Below are 15859 nucleotides of genomic sequence, written 5' to 3'. Positions count from 1 at the left end.
TATGTTGGAATTTCTTGTCAATGCAATAAAGCAAGAAAAAGAAATAAAAGGTATCCAGGTTGAAAAGAAATAAATAAAACTCTTTATTCACAAATGACATAATTATTCATGTAGAAAATCCACTGGAATCTATATTTTTGAAATAAGCTACTAGAATTATTAAATGAGTTGAGGCAATGCTGCAGGATAAAAGATCAATATATAAAAATCTATTTTGTTTTATGTATTAGCAATGAACCATCAGAAGTTAATATTTTGAAAACAATGCCATTAAAAATGGCCTCAAAAATATGAAATAATTAGAAATAAAACTGTCAAAAGACAGTAAAAGACCTGTGCACTGAAAACTATAAAACATTGCTGAAAGTAATTAAAGATCATCTAAATAAACGGTGAGATATACAGGTTGTGTATTCCTCATCCAAAATGCTTGGGACCAGAAGTGTTCGGGATTGTATTTTTTTGGATTTGGAATATCTGCATATGCCTAATGAGATATCTTGGGAATGGGACCCAAGTATAAACACAAAATGCATTTGTTTTATGTACACCTTATGTGCACAGACTAAAGGTAATTTTATACAAAATTTTTTATACTTTTGTGCAGAAAACAAAGTTTGTGTACATTGAACCATAAGAAAGCAAAGGTGTCAGATGTGTAATTTTCCACTTGTGGCATCATGTCATTACTCAAAAAGTTTCAGATTTTAGAGCATTTCAAATTTCAGATTTTCAGATTAGTAATGTTCTACCTATATTGTGTTCATTAGTCAAAAGACACAATAATGCTAAGAAAGCACTCTTCCCAAACCAATCCATACATTTAAACCAATCCCAGTTCAAATTCTAGCAGGGTTTTTGTAGAAATTAACTGATTCTAAAATTGATATAAAAATTCAAAGGACTCAGAATAGCCAAAACAACTCTGAAAAAAAAAAAAGATGAACAAATTTAGAGAACTAACACTTATTATGAAGCTACAATAATCAAGACAGTTTGGTACTGGTGTAAAGATAGACAAATAGACAAATGGAACAGAAGAGAGTCCAGAAATAGACCCACACATATACAGACAAATGATTTTGACAAAGTTTCAAAGGCAATTCAGTAGAGAAAGATTAGTCTTTTCAACAAATGGTGCTGGAATAATTGGATATATATATATATATATGCAAGAAAAAAAATAAACTTTGATCTATATCTTGCACCATAAAATTAACTCAACATGAATCATAGACCTAAATGTAAAACTTAAACCTATAAAACTTTTAGGAGAAAACTTCTGCAACTTTGATTAGGTAGAGATTCCTTAGATATGATACCAATATCATAATCCGTAAAAGAAAATATAGATAAATTGGACATTATCATAATTTTAAAACTTCTACTTTTTGAAATACACTGCCAGCAAAATGAAAAGACAAGTCAGATATTTGGGAGAAAATACCTGCAAACCACATAACCATAAACCAAAATATATTTATATATATATTTAAAATTCTTAAAATTCAGTAATAAGAAAACAATGGACAAAACATTTGAACAGACACTTCATCAAAGAAAACAACAAACATGAAAAGATTCTCAACACCATTAAGTTAAAATCACAATGAGATAGCATTATAGACCTATTAGAATGGCTAATTAAAAAAAAATACACCATATCTGGTTTTAGCAAGAATTCTGAGCAACTGAAACTCTCATACACTGATGACAGAAATGTAAAATGATTCAACTACTTTGGAAAACCATTTTACAGTTTCTTAAAAAGCAAAACATACACATACATATAATCCATGCAACCTACTTCCAAGTATTTCCCCCAAGATTATTAAAGTATCTGTCAATATAAAGATTTGTACACAAATGTTCATAGCAAATGTATATGTAACATCCTGGGTTACCCAGGGGCCTCCGGAGGGACAGAACTAATAGGATATATATAAAGGAGAGTTTATTAAGTCTTAACTCACACAATCACAAGGTACCACAATAGGCTGTTTGCAGGCTGAGGAACAAGGAGAGCCAGTCCGAGTTCCAAAACTGAAGAAGTTGGAGTTCGACGTTCGAGATCAGGAAGCATCCAGCACAGGAGAAAGGCTGGGAGGCTGGGCCATCTAGCCTTTTCACGTTTTTCTGCCTGCTTTATATTTGCTGGCAGCTGATTAGACGGTGCCCACCCAGGTTAAGAGTGGGTCTGCCTTTCCCAGTTCACTGACTCAAATGTTAATCTCCTTTGACAACACCCTCACAGATACCCAGGATCAATACTTTGCATCCTTCAATGCAATCAAGTTGATACTCAGTATTAACAATCACAAGTCCACCCTTTGTCAACTTGGACCCACACACATCTCCTGAGATCATACATACTCTTCAAATAAAGATACTAAAATAGGTCATAATTATGCTCAAGATAATACAACTATCCTTCATAGTACTACCATTCATAAAGCCAGAAATGCACCAATCCTCAACCCAGATACTATTACCTAAAGTTAACAACACTTAAATGCTGATAGGAAGTCAAAATCTTATGTCACATAATAAAGGAAAAAGAAAATGAAGGTTTTTCTTAGTACAAAGTGTACACGCATAAACATGGTTTTAACAAAATCAAGAGAAAATATTCATGACAATTATAGTCCTCGTTTTTGCAACTGGTCACGTAGTCATAGCTGGTATTGATGATTACCTTCTTCTACTACCCATTCTGTATGCTCTTTGCCTTCAGCAAGCACCTCAACAGGTCATAGTTTTTTTTCCTGGTGGAGTGACCCAAATCTTCATTCCTGAAGAGTCTGGGCCATCTGTAGTCCTGCCTGGATTGGGCTGCTGTAGTCTCCCATTGACTTTAATCACAGGCATGGTAATACTACGAGATGCCCTAATGGGTCTCCTGTATTCCATGCATACTCTTCCTTGCTTCTGTTGTGGAATAGTAGAATGATTTCATCTTGGGATAGTCCAGGTAAATCACCCCAGCCAACACTGTAACTCCCTTCTTAGCCTGTTGACTTAAAGGTAGGAGGAACCCAAAGTGTCCAGGTGTCAATATTAACCTCCAGTTTAATGGAATTGTGTCTCCTGGTGGCAGCGTTCTTCCCTCTGGAACTAAGACCTCTAGGCCAGCAGAACGTAACGTTGTGGGAACAGGAAGCAAAAATGTTGCTAGTGGATCCCTAGGGGTGATGGTGAATGCTGATGATCAAGGGGTGCCACTTCCACTTCCACCCCTTGATTCCTGGCTATGGGAGAAAGAGTACCATACATTGGATGCCGATTCAGAGCATACACAGCCTTCTGGAGAACTTTGCCCCAGCCCTGCAAAGTACTGTTGTTTAGTTGGCATTGTAATTGTGACTTCAAAAAGCTATTCTACTGTTCTATCAATCCATCTTCTTCAGGATGATGTGGAACATAGGAAGACCAGCGAATTCCATGAGCATGAGCCCACTGACACACTTCTTTAGCCATAAAGTAAGTGCCTTGGTCAGAGACAAAGTTGTGTGGAATACCGTGACATTGGATAAGGCATTCTGTGAGTCCACAGATGGTAGTCTTGGCAGAAGCATTGCATGTAGGATAGGCAAACTTACATCTGGAGTAAGTGTATATTCCAGTAAGGACAAACTTCTGTGCTTTCCATCATGGAAGAGGTCCAATATAATCAACCTGCCACCAGGTGGCTGGCTGATCACCCCAAGGAATGTTGCCATATCAAGGGCTCAGAGTTGGTCTCTGCTGCTGGCAAATTGGGCACTCAGCAGTGACCGTAGCCAGGTCAGCCTTGGTGAGTGGAAGTCCATGTTGCTAAGCCCATGCTTAACCTCCATCCCTGTCACCATGGCCAATTTGTTCATAGGCCCGTTGAGTAATGACAGGGATGGCTGGGGAAAGAGGCTGGTTGGTGTCCACAGAATGGGTCACTCTAGCCATTTGATTATTAAAATCTTCCTCTGCTGTGGTCACACGTTGGTGAGCACTCACAAGGGATACAAGTATCTTCACAGTTTTTGACCACTCAGAGAGGTCCATCTGCATACCTCTTTCCCAAATTTCTTTGTCACCATTTTTCCAATCATGCTTCTTCCACGTCCCTGACCATCCAGCCAAACCATTGGCTACAGCCCATGACTCAGTATATAATCACACATCTGGCTATTTCTCCTTCCATGCAAAGTGCACAACCAGGTGCACTGCTCAAAGTTCTGCCCACTAGGAAGATTTTCCTTTAACGCTGTCCTTCAGGGATATCCTAGTAAGGGGTTGTAGTGCTGTGCCTCTCCACTTTTGGGTGGTGCCTGCATATCATGCAGAACCATCTGTGAACCAGGCCCTAGTCCTCCCTTCCTCTGTCAACTGATCGTAGGGAACACCCTATGAGACCATTGGTGTAGGCTGAGGGAGAGAAGGCAGGGTGGCAGAAGTGGAGACCATGGGCATTTGAGCCACCTCCTCAAATGCATGTAGGCATGTAACTTACTTGTGCCTTCAGGACCTGCATGTAACTTACTTGTGCCTTCAGGACCTGCTCAAGCCCAATCATGTATATACCACTTCCATTTGATGATGGAATGCTGCTGCACATGACCCACTTTATGGCTAGATGGATCAGAAAGCACTCAGTTCATGATAGGCAGTTCAGGTCTCATGGTGACTTTATTTCCCATAGTTAAACGTTCAGTTTCCACCAAAGCCCAGTAAGAATCCAAGAGCTGTCTCTCAAAGGGAGAGTAGTTACCTGCAGAAGACAGCAGGGCCTTGCTCCAAAATCCTAGAGACTTCCACTGTGATTCACCTATGAGGGCCTGCCGAAGGCTCCAAACAGCATCCCTATCCACCACTGACACCTCAAGCACCATTAGATCTGTTGGGTTATATGGCACAAGTGGCAGAGCAGCTTGCACAGTAGCCTGAACCTGTTGCAGAACCTTCTCCTGTTCTGGACCCCACTCAAAACTGGCTTCAGGTCACTGGATAAATGGGGTGGAGTAACACACCTAAATGAGGAAGGTGTTGCCTCCCAAATCCAAATAGGCCCACTAGGCATTCCTCTTTCTTGGTTGTAGGAGGGGCCAAATGCAGCAACTTATCCTTCACCTTAGAAGGAATATCTTAACAGGTCCAACACCACTGTACCACTAGAAATGTTGCCAAGGTAGAAGGTCCCTGAATTTTAGTCAGACTTATTTGCCGTCCTCTGGCATGCAAATGTCTCACAAATAAGTCCAGTGTGTTTGCTACTTCTTGCTCACTGGATACAAGCATCCTAATGTCATCAGTGTAATGGACCAGTGTGATATCTTGTGGAACCAAAAAGCGATCAAAATCTCTCCAAATAAGATTATGACACAAAGCCAGGGAATTGATATACCCCTGAGGTATGACAGTAAAGGTATATTGCTGGCCTTGCCAGGTGAAGGCAAATTGCTTCTGGTGGGCCTTATGGACAGGAATGGAGAAAAAGGCATTTGCCAAATCAATGGCTGCATACCAGGTACCAAGAGATGTGTTAATTTGCTCAAGCCATGAAACCACATCTGGTACACTAGCTGCAATTCAAGTCACCACTTGGTTAAGCTTACAATAATCCACTGTCATTCTCCAAGATCCATCTGTCTTCTGCACTGGCCAGAGAGGAGAGTTGAATGGGGATGTGGTGGGAATCACCACCACTGCGTCCTTCAAGTCCTTGATGGTGGCAGTAATCTCCACAATCCCTCCAGGGATGTGATATTGTTTTTGGTTTACTATTTTTCTAGGTAGAGGCAACTCTAATTGTTTCCATTTGGTCTTTCCCACCATAATAGCCTCCACCTTACCAGTAAGGGAACCAGTGTGGGGGTTCTAGCTGCTAAGTATGCCTATGCCAATTATGCATTCTGGTACTGGGAAAATGACCACAGGTTGAGTCCAGGGGCATGCTGTAATTCAGACCTGAGCTAAAACTCCATTAATTACCTAACCTTCGTAAGCCCCTCATTTAACTAGAGGACCACAATAACATTTTGGGCCCCTGGAATCAATGTCAGCCCAGAGCCAGTATCCAGTAGTCTCTGAAATGTCTGATCATTTCCCTTTCTCCAGTGCAGTTTCCCTACTAAAAGGCTGGAGGTCTCCTTGGGGAAGGATGGGAGAAAGATTAGCAACATAAATTATCAGTAGTGTAGTGAGGTCCTTCCTCAAGGGACCTTCATTCAAGGTCTCTGGGTCTGTAAACTGGCTCAAGTCTGGAAATTGATTGAGGGGCTGTGATTCTCTGTTTTTATAATTCAAATTAGTCTTTTGTCCACTCGACCTAGAAGTTTTCTCCTTATATAAATTAAGTAGGACTGCAGTAGGCTTTCTATCAATTTCACTTCTAAGAACACCATGATTAATTAACCAATGCCAGAGCTCTACACGAGTCAGACTATACTGATTGCTGCTTTTCCCCTACTGTCTATTAAAGTAGCTATGCCCACTTTGCCTTTGATGGTGGAGTGCTATCACGTGGCCCCTGACACCTCATGATCCAATTATTCCCACTGTATTTAAATTTTGTAGTTGAGCAACTGAAGCTCCCACTGTTAGATCTGACATACAGAGAAGAGCAATTACAGGGCTCTTCAAAGATGCAGGTGCTGCCCTCACAAACTATTTTGCAAGGCATTGGTTAAGGGTATACCTTCTGGACCCTCCCAGCTGGGATGAGAAGGCCTAAAGTGACTAATCCTCTCCACCATCCCAATCTCCCTAAGCCTTTGGATCCCTTCCTCTACATTAAACCAAGGGAGATCAGGCATTTCCAGCTTGCTCACAGTGGGCCATCTTTTAATCCATATTTCAGCTAACCAAGCAAATATACTATTAGAACCTTTTTCAACTCCCTGAACTGCAACATTTAATGCAGAATCGCTACCTATTGGGCCCAAATCAAAAAATTCAGCCTGGTCCAACTCTACGTTCCTTCCACCATTATCCCACACACTTAATATCCATTCCCATGCCTGTTCTCCAGATTTCCACTTATATAAATTAGAAAACTCAAGTAGTTCTTTTTGAGTGTAGCGCACCTCCTCATGGGTCCCACCCTCAACCTCACCTCTAGCAGGCCACCAGGACTTTAGTCTAGTTATAGGTCTAGAAGCAAAGAGGGGTTTTGGGGGTGGCTCCTGAGGAGAATCAACATTATCTTACAGGGAAACTGCCTCAGGGGAGGCCATCACTGTTGCTTCACGCAGCACAGGGTTTATCTCCTCAGACAAAGGTGGAAAGTCTGATGGTTGCATGGGTCAGCGAGGGGATATTGCCACTACTGGGAATGGGGAAGCTGTTTCTTCTGGCAAAAAAGGTTCATCAGAGTTTACAAACTCAGTGTCCCCAGCTTCATCAGGGTCCTCCCACACATCCCCATTCCAAGTTGCAGGATCTCTTTCTTTTCTAATCAATGCCCTCACTTTAACAGTAGACACCTGGCAAAGCTGTGCATGTACCTTTCATTGCAGATCAACCACTCTCATGATAAGAGTCTGTGTCTGTTTTTCCACAATTTCAGCCCTTTCTCTACAGGAGATAAGACTCTTGCTCAGGGAAATCTTAGCAGATATGAGGCTCAGTATCTGCTTCTGAGGCCGGGAGTTGGAATCCCTGAGTACATCATCTTCTTTCATCACTTTGTCCACTGAACTTACAAGGAACAAACCAGCTTCATTATGTTCCTTGGTTCTCCACATATGGTCAAAGGTATTATGTATAGAGTCAATAAACTCCTTCCCTCTCATGAGCAGTGAATTAGGAGTGTCAAATGCATTTATTTTGCATAACTCTCTAAATAGTTTATGCTAAGGATTATCAATGTTCTCCATACTATTAGAAGTAGAGTCCTTAGCATTTTGGGGTCTAACTCCAGTTAAGAAGCCAACTCCAGAAACGCCAAAACTAACAAAGTAACTCCATCCTTAATGTTTCTCTAAAACCACTCCTGGTACCAAAATCTGTATTAGTCAGAGTTCTCTAAAGGGACAGTACTAATAGGATACACACACACACACACACACACACACACACATATATATATGTATGACGGGGAGATTATTAAGTATTAACTCACAAGGTCCCACAATAGGCCATCTGCAAGCTGAAGAGCAAGGAGAGCCAGTCTGAGTTCCAAAATTGAAGAACTTGGAGTCTGATGTTCGAGGTCAGGAAGCACCCAGCACAGCAGAAAGGTGTAGGGTGGGAGGCTAGGCCAGTGTAGCCTTTTCACGTTTTTCTGCTTGCTTTATATTTGCTGGCAGCTGATTAGATGGTGCCCACCCAGATTAACAGTGGGTCTTCCTTTCCCAGTCCACTGACTCAAATGTTAATCTCCTTTGGCAACACTTTCACAGACATATGCAGGATCAATAGCTTGCATTCTTCAATCCAATCAAGTTGACACTTACTATTAACCATCACAAATCCCATAACTGTAAATAGCACAGTGTTCAGCATAGGAAAATGGAAAAACAAACTGTCATATAGCCTCACAGTGGAATAATACCCATCAATGGTAAAAGAATGAACTAATGATACAAGCAACAACACAGATGAGTCTCAAAATAATTATGCTGCTGAAACATGCCAGACTCTCCTGCCCTCCAAAAATACATACTGTTAGATTCCATTCATATCTTTCTAGAAAACACAAACTAGCATACTGTGATTTAAAAAAATTTCTGTCTCATTGATCTGTCTAATATCAACAGTGGGGTGTTAAAGTCTCCCACTATTATTGTGTGGGAATCTAAGTCTCTTTGCAGGTCTCTAAGAACTTGTTTTATGAATCTGGGTGCTCCTGTATTAGGTGTATATATATTTAGGATAGTTAGTTCTTCTTGTTCATTGATCCCTTTACCATTATGTAATGCACTTCTTTGTCTTCTTTGATCTTTGTTGGTTCAAAGTCTGCTTTACTAGATGCTAGGATTGCAACCCCTGCTTTTTTTCGCTTTTTATTTTCTTGGTAAATATTCCTCCATCCCTTTATTTTGAGCCTATGTGTGTCTTTGCATGTGAAATGGGTCTCCTGAATACAGCACACTGATGGGTCTTGACTCTATTCAATTTTCCAGTCTGTGTCTTTTAATTGGGGCATTTAGCCCATTTATATTTAAGGTTAATATTGTTATGTGTGAATTTGATCCTGTCATCATGATACTAGCTGGTTATTTTCCATATTAGTTGATTCAGTTTCTTCATTGTATCATTGGTCTTTACATTTTTGAGTGTTTTTGCAGGGCTGGTGCCAGTTTTTCCTTTCCATATTTAGTACCTCCTTCAGGAGCTCTTGTAAGGCAGGCCTGGTGGTGACAAAATCCCTCAGCATTTGCTTGTCTGGAAAAGATTTTATTTCTCCCTCACTTATGAAGCTTAGTTTGACTGGATATGAAATTCTGGGTTGAAAATTCTTTTAAGAATGTTGTGGCCAGGGGTGATGGCTCACGCATGTAATCCCAGCACTTTGGGAGGCCAAGGTGGACAGATCACAAAGTCAGGAGAGCGAGAGCACCCTGATTAATATGGTGAAATCTCATCTCTACTAAAAATACAAACTATATATATATATATTAGCCGAGCGTGTTGGGGGCACCTGTAGTCCCAACTACTCAGGAGGTTGAGCCAGGAGAATGGCGTGAACCCAGGAGGCAGAGCTTGCAGTGAGCTGAGATGGCACTACTGCACTCCAGACTGAGCGACAGAGTGAGACTCCAACTCAAAAAAAAAAAAAAAAGAATGTTTAATATTGGCCCCCACTGTCTTCTGGCTTATAGGGTTTCTGCAGAGAGATTGCTGTTAGTCTGATGAGCTTCCCTTTTTGGGTAACCTGACCTTTCTCTCTGGCTGCCCTTAACATTTTTACCTTCATTTCAACCTTGGAGAATCTGAGGACTATGTGTCTTGGGGTTGCTATTCTCAAGGAGTATCTTAGTGGTGTTCTCTGTATTTCCTGAATTTGAATGTTGGCCTGTCTTGCTAGATTGGCAAAGTTCTCCCGGATAATAACCTGAAGTGTGTTTACCAGCTTGGTTCCATTCTCCCTGTCACTTTCACATATACGAATCAATCACAGGTTTGGTCTTTCACATATGATCTTTTCCATATCTCTTCGAGGCTTTGTTTGTTCCTTTTCATTCTTTTTTTTCTAATCTTGTCTTCACGCCTTATTTCAGTAAATTGATCTTCAGTCTCTGATATCATTTCTTCTGCTTGATCAATTCAGCTATTGATACTGGTATATACTTCAAGAAGTTCTCGTGCTGTGTCTTTCAGCTCCATCAGGTCATTTATATTCTTCTCTAAATTGGTTATTCTATTTAGCAGTTCCTGTAACCTTTTATCAAGGTTCTTGGCTTCCTTGCATTGGGTTAGAACATGCTCCTTTAGCTCAAAGGAGTTTGTTATTACCCACCTTCTGAAGTCTACTTCTGTCAATTCCTCAAACTCATTCTCCATCCAGTTTTGTGCCCTTGCTGGACAGGAGTTGTGATCATGTGGAGGAGAAGAGGCATTCTGGTTTTTGGAATTTTCAGCGTTTTTGCATTGTTTTTTCTTCATCTTTGTCGATTTATCTACCTTTGGTCTTTGATGTTGGAGGCTGAAGACCTTTGGATGGGGTTTCTGTAGGGGAGTCCTTTATATTGATGTTGATGTTGTTGCTTTCTGTTTGTTAGTTTTTCTTCTAACAGTCAGGCCCCTCTTCTGCAGGTCTGCTGTGGTTTGCTGGAGGTCCACTCCAGACCCTATTCACCTGGGTATCACCAGTGGAGGCTGCAGAACAGGAGGGATTGCTGCCTGCTCCTTCTTCTGGAAGCATTGTCCCAGAGGGGCACCAGCCTGATGGCAGCTGGAGCTCTGCTGTATGAGGTGTCTGTTGACCCCTGCTGGGAGGTTTCTCCCAGTCAGGAGGCACAGGGATCAGGAACCCACTTGAGGAGGCAGTCTTTCCATTAGCAGAGCTGGTGTGCTGTACTGTGAGAATCTCTCGTCAGGATCAGCTGCTCTCTTCAGAGATGGCAGGCAGGAATGATTAAATCCGCTGAAGCCCACAGCCACCCCTTCCCCCAGGAACTCTGTCCCAGGGAGATGGGGGTTTTGTCTGTAAATCCCTGTTGGGCTGTTACCTTTCCTTCAGAGATGCCCTGCCCAGTGAGGAGGAATCTAGAGAAACAGTCTGGCCACAGCTGCTTTGCTGCATCCAGGCCAGACCTCCCAGCCTCCTTAGTTCAGCCATTGTGGAAGACAGTATGGTGATTCCTGAAGGATCTAGAACCAGAAATACCATTTGATCCAGCAATCATCCCATTACTGGATATATACCCAAAGGATTATAAATCATTCTACTATAAAGACACATGCACACATAGTTTTATTGCAGCACTATTTACAATAGCAAAGACTTGGAACCAACCTGAATGTCCATCAATGATAGACTGGATAAAGAAAATGTGACACATATACACCATGGTATATTATGCAGCCATAAAAAAGAATGAGTTCATACCCTTTGCAGGGACATGGATGAAGCTGGAAGTCATCATTTTCAGCAAACTAACACAAGAACACAAAACGAAACACTGCATGTTCTCACTCATAAGTGGGAGTTGAACAATGAGAACACATGGACTCAGGGAGGGGAGCATCACATACTGGGGCCTGTCAAGGGGCAAGGGAGGGAGAGCATTAGGACAAATACCTAATGCATGCGGGGCTTGAAACCTGGATGACAGGTTGATGGGTGCAGCAAACTACTATGGCACATGTATACCTATGTAACAAACTGTACGTTCTGCACATGCATCCAAGAACTTACAACAAAATTTAAAAATAAAAAATAAAAACTTTACAAGACCTTGGGGAAAAAAACAGATCAGTGGTTGACTGGGGCTGGGATGGAGCCACGAGGAGAGACAGAAGAAAAGGATACAAAGGAGCATGAGAAAAGCTCTGGGGGTAATGGAACTTTCCATTATCTTGATTATGTTGACATTTCGTGGGTATAAACATAGGTCAAAACTTATCAAACTGTACACTTCAAATATGTGCTATTGACGTTATTACAGTTATTCCTCAACAATGCTGATAAAAAGTTTAAATATGAAATAAGTGGAATTGATTCTTCCTTTTATACAAGAATAAAGATTGAAGTAGTGTCTTTGATGACCCAACAAATAATCCTCAGGCAGAAACCTTGAGAGGAAACAAGGTTTCATCTAGAAGTACAACTAATTCCTCTTTACCAAAAGCTAAAATACGTAAGGTTATGTCTAGGTGTTTGGAGCTTGAATGTTTATTTCAGGGTTCATCTTTAAGAAAAGATATACAAACTGAAAAATACGATATTGAGTACAAAAGTGATTATTAATATAGAATACGAAACAGAAAATCTTTCAAATGATAAAAGACCAACAAAAACTACAAATAACACAAAATTCATGAAAAACAAAATAATATTTTATTACCTAACCACTTAATACACTGTTTTACAGCTTTATTGAAGTACAATGAATAAAAAATAACTGTATCTTATAAAATAGTTGTATATTTAATATATACAATTTGAAGAGTTTGAAAATACACATACACCCATGATACCATTACCACAAGCAAGGTAATATAGCATATCCACTATCTCCAATAGTTTCCTTGTGTCCCTTTGCTTTTCTGCAAGTGCTAAGAACACTTCATGTAAGATCTATCCTCTTCACAAGTTTTTAAGTGCACAATACCACATTATTAACTGTGGGCACTATGTTGTACAGCAAATCTGTAAAACGTATTTATCTTGTATAACTTTATACTCACTAAAGAACTCAAAAGCAGAAAACAGAATGGAGGGTTCCAGAGGATGAGGAGTTGTTAATCTACTTCTTAACACTTTTTCTATGCAAACTCTTTGATAACCTTTTCATATGATGATGATTTTTATAACATTGTCTATAAGAAAATATAAAGATAATTCACTCTTTCTTATACACACACATACACACAGACAGCATCAATAATTGTATATGCGGTATCACTTGTTATGTTCCTGACAGGAAACTTCCTTTTTCACTTCATATTGATCAGAACTGAATCGTCAGCTGGCAGTTTTATAGTTCTGATAATTGGAACAATTTCCACAGACTAGCATCTGTCTCTACATTTCACCAGAGGTTTCTCCTCACTACACATATACTTCTAGTGCTAGATATCTTAGTATCCATTCATATCTTGATAAAATCTCTGACCAAGCAGGTTCTTGTCACGATGCCAGGTGAGTTGGCACAGTTGAAAGAATATGTGTTCCTAGAAGGCAATCCTACACTGAGATGTCTACCAATATCTTAAATAAATATGGGAGTGTCTATGACATACATAATATACGCCACTTTAATTGCATTCACAATAGAACTTTCCCTTAGCCAGAGTCCAAAAATTTCTGTGGTCATTCCCCTATTATCCAAACCAAGCAAAAATACAATGGGCCGGGGAGGATTAGAGTGGGGAAAAATACAGTAGTCTTGACCAACTGCAGTTAAAATATTTAGCTTTTCAACTTTTTGAAAAATCATATAACCACATGAACACATTGCTAGGGTCTCTCTGAAAGCCCTGGAAGCGCCCCTCCAACGGAGGGATCCTGAAGCTTAATCTTTCTTAGTTTCACAGTAAAATTACCTTTGAAATGAGTCATTATTACTTCTTCCTACACCTTCTTATTTTGTCTGTACTGTTTACTTTTTTCTTTACAGTGATTCCTCAGTTTCTCAATTTTCTCAGGATACACTGATAGGGATCTGGATTTATATGTGATACATATGACACCTTGAAAACCATAGCTATGTGTTCTTATCACATTTAGGGGAAAGACTGGAGATAACAAGGAATTATCACAATAAAGGAAAATATATTTTGCTTAATCTATGTTAGCATATTTTAATGTCTCATAGGGAAATGAATGTGCACATACATTTTTCTAAATTAAGCATATATAAATAATTTGAAAACTTTACTTATCAAACTTAGACCCCAGTTTTTATTATTCCTACTGGAATTAAAACTTCAATTAACTAGAATTATCAGAGAAAGGCATCATTTAATTAGTATTTTTTTCTGCCTAACTTAAAATCATTAACCAAAACATTCTTGTTTTTATTCTGTATTGTTCAGAATCTTTGTAAATTTTAAGTGGGCAACTTTTCTCACTTAGCAAGAAGAATAGCCTGAATGTAATCTTATTTGATTAATTAGTTGCTGAATTGTTTCAGGAGTGTGATTGTGGAAGTCAAGTCTCATCATACCAGAGATTTGGAAGATATAAATGTTTTTAATGAAGGACCAGTCCTGGGGAGTGCCTGTATTACTTACAACTCCCACGTTGAAATTGACATGAACCCCATAAAGTAGCTCAAACTACAAGTTGTTGTTTGAGCAAATATGTTTACAATTGAGTCCAGAAGCAGGTCTTACTTCAGGTAAGGTTTGATCCAGGAGTCCAAAAGTTGTTGTTATGACCCTAAATTCCCTCTGTCTTCTGCCCCAGTGACTTCAAACTAAGGCTCTACACAGTGGTTGCCACACCAGAAACAGGATCTCTCCTATAGGTTAAAAAAAAATGTTTCCACCATTTCAGAACTCACATTCTTTCGCAAGACAGTTAAAGAAGAGAGCTTCTCATTCCAAGGTGACAAGCAAATATCTCCTTCTATCTCATTGGCTCTGATTGAACTATCTACTTATCTTTGAGCCAGGCAGTATGAGAGGGGGAAATGAGAGAGAGGAATATAACATAGTGGTTGGCCTAAGTCAATCTGGGCTCACTCCTAAGACAGGCGGTGGGGTCAATTCCATACAAACTAAATGTCTGTGATGTGGTGTGATATAGGGGACAGAGAGTGAAGATAAAATTTCCCAAAGGAAAATAATGGTAAGGGAGAATGGATGTCAGGTACACAACCAACAAATGTCCACCACAACATCCATGAAAAGGCTTTGAATTTAAGCTCAGACAGTCCAGAGTTCACAACCTGTCTTAGATTGTTTTGTGCTGCTATAACAGAATACCAGTATCTGAGTAATTCTAAAGAAAAAAAATGTTTATCACAGTCCCATACGCTAAGTCCAAGATTGAGGGGCTGGCATCTGATTAGAGCCTTCTTGTGGCATCATCCCGTGGTGGAAGTCAGGAGGGCAAGAGAGGGCAAGAGAGAAAGAGGACAAAACTTGGCCTTTTATAATGATCTCACTCCTGTGAAAGCTGGATTAATCCATTCATGAGGGTGAAACTCTCATGGCCTAATCTACCTCCTACCAGTCTTACCTCTTAATATTGTTACAATGGCAATTAAATTTTAACATTAATTTGGGAGGAGACATTCAAACCTCAGCACAACGCAATTCTATCATTATTATTATTATTATTATTATTATTATTATTATTGAGACGGAGTCTCGCTCTGTCGCCCAGGCTGGAGTGCAGTGGCCGGATCTCTCCGCCTCCCGGGTTTACGCCATTCTCCTGCCTCAGCCTCCCGAGTAGCTGGGACTATAGGCGCCCGCCACCTCGCCCGGCTAGTTTTCTGTATTTTTTAGTAGAGACGGGGTTTCACTGTGTTAGCCAGGTCTCGATCTCCTGACCTCGTGATCCGCCCGTCTCAGCCTCCCAAAGTGCTGGGATTACAGGCTTGAGCCACCGCGCCCAGCCTATCATTTATTATTTATAGGACTTCCAGCAAGCTGACTTGTTTACATCAATTTCCTATTCTGTAGAATGGTCATAATAATATAACATCCCAAGGTTGTTATGGAGGCTACATAAGATAATATACATACAATGAATAATATAGTGTCC

General features: G+C 40.2%; 1 long non-coding RNA gene across 5 annotated transcripts in view; it reads right to left on the bottom strand.

Annotated features, from left to right (window-relative positions):
• Positions 1-15859, bottom strand: part of LOC117084223 — a 176083-nt gene that overhangs the window by 90781 nt on the left and 69443 nt on the right. The gene's annotated exons all lie outside the window — the stretch shown is intronic.

The sequence above is a fragment of the Trachypithecus francoisi genome, unplaced genomic scaffold, assembly GCF_009764315.1.
Source record: "Trachypithecus francoisi isolate TF-2019V2 unplaced genomic scaffold, Tfra_2.0 Lachesis_group0, whole genome shotgun sequence".
Classification (NCBI taxonomy): Eukaryota; Metazoa; Chordata; class Mammalia; order Primates; family Cercopithecidae; genus Trachypithecus; species Trachypithecus francoisi.
Note: the sequence above shows the minus strand (reverse complement) of the source record. Positions and strands in the feature narration are given on the sequence as shown.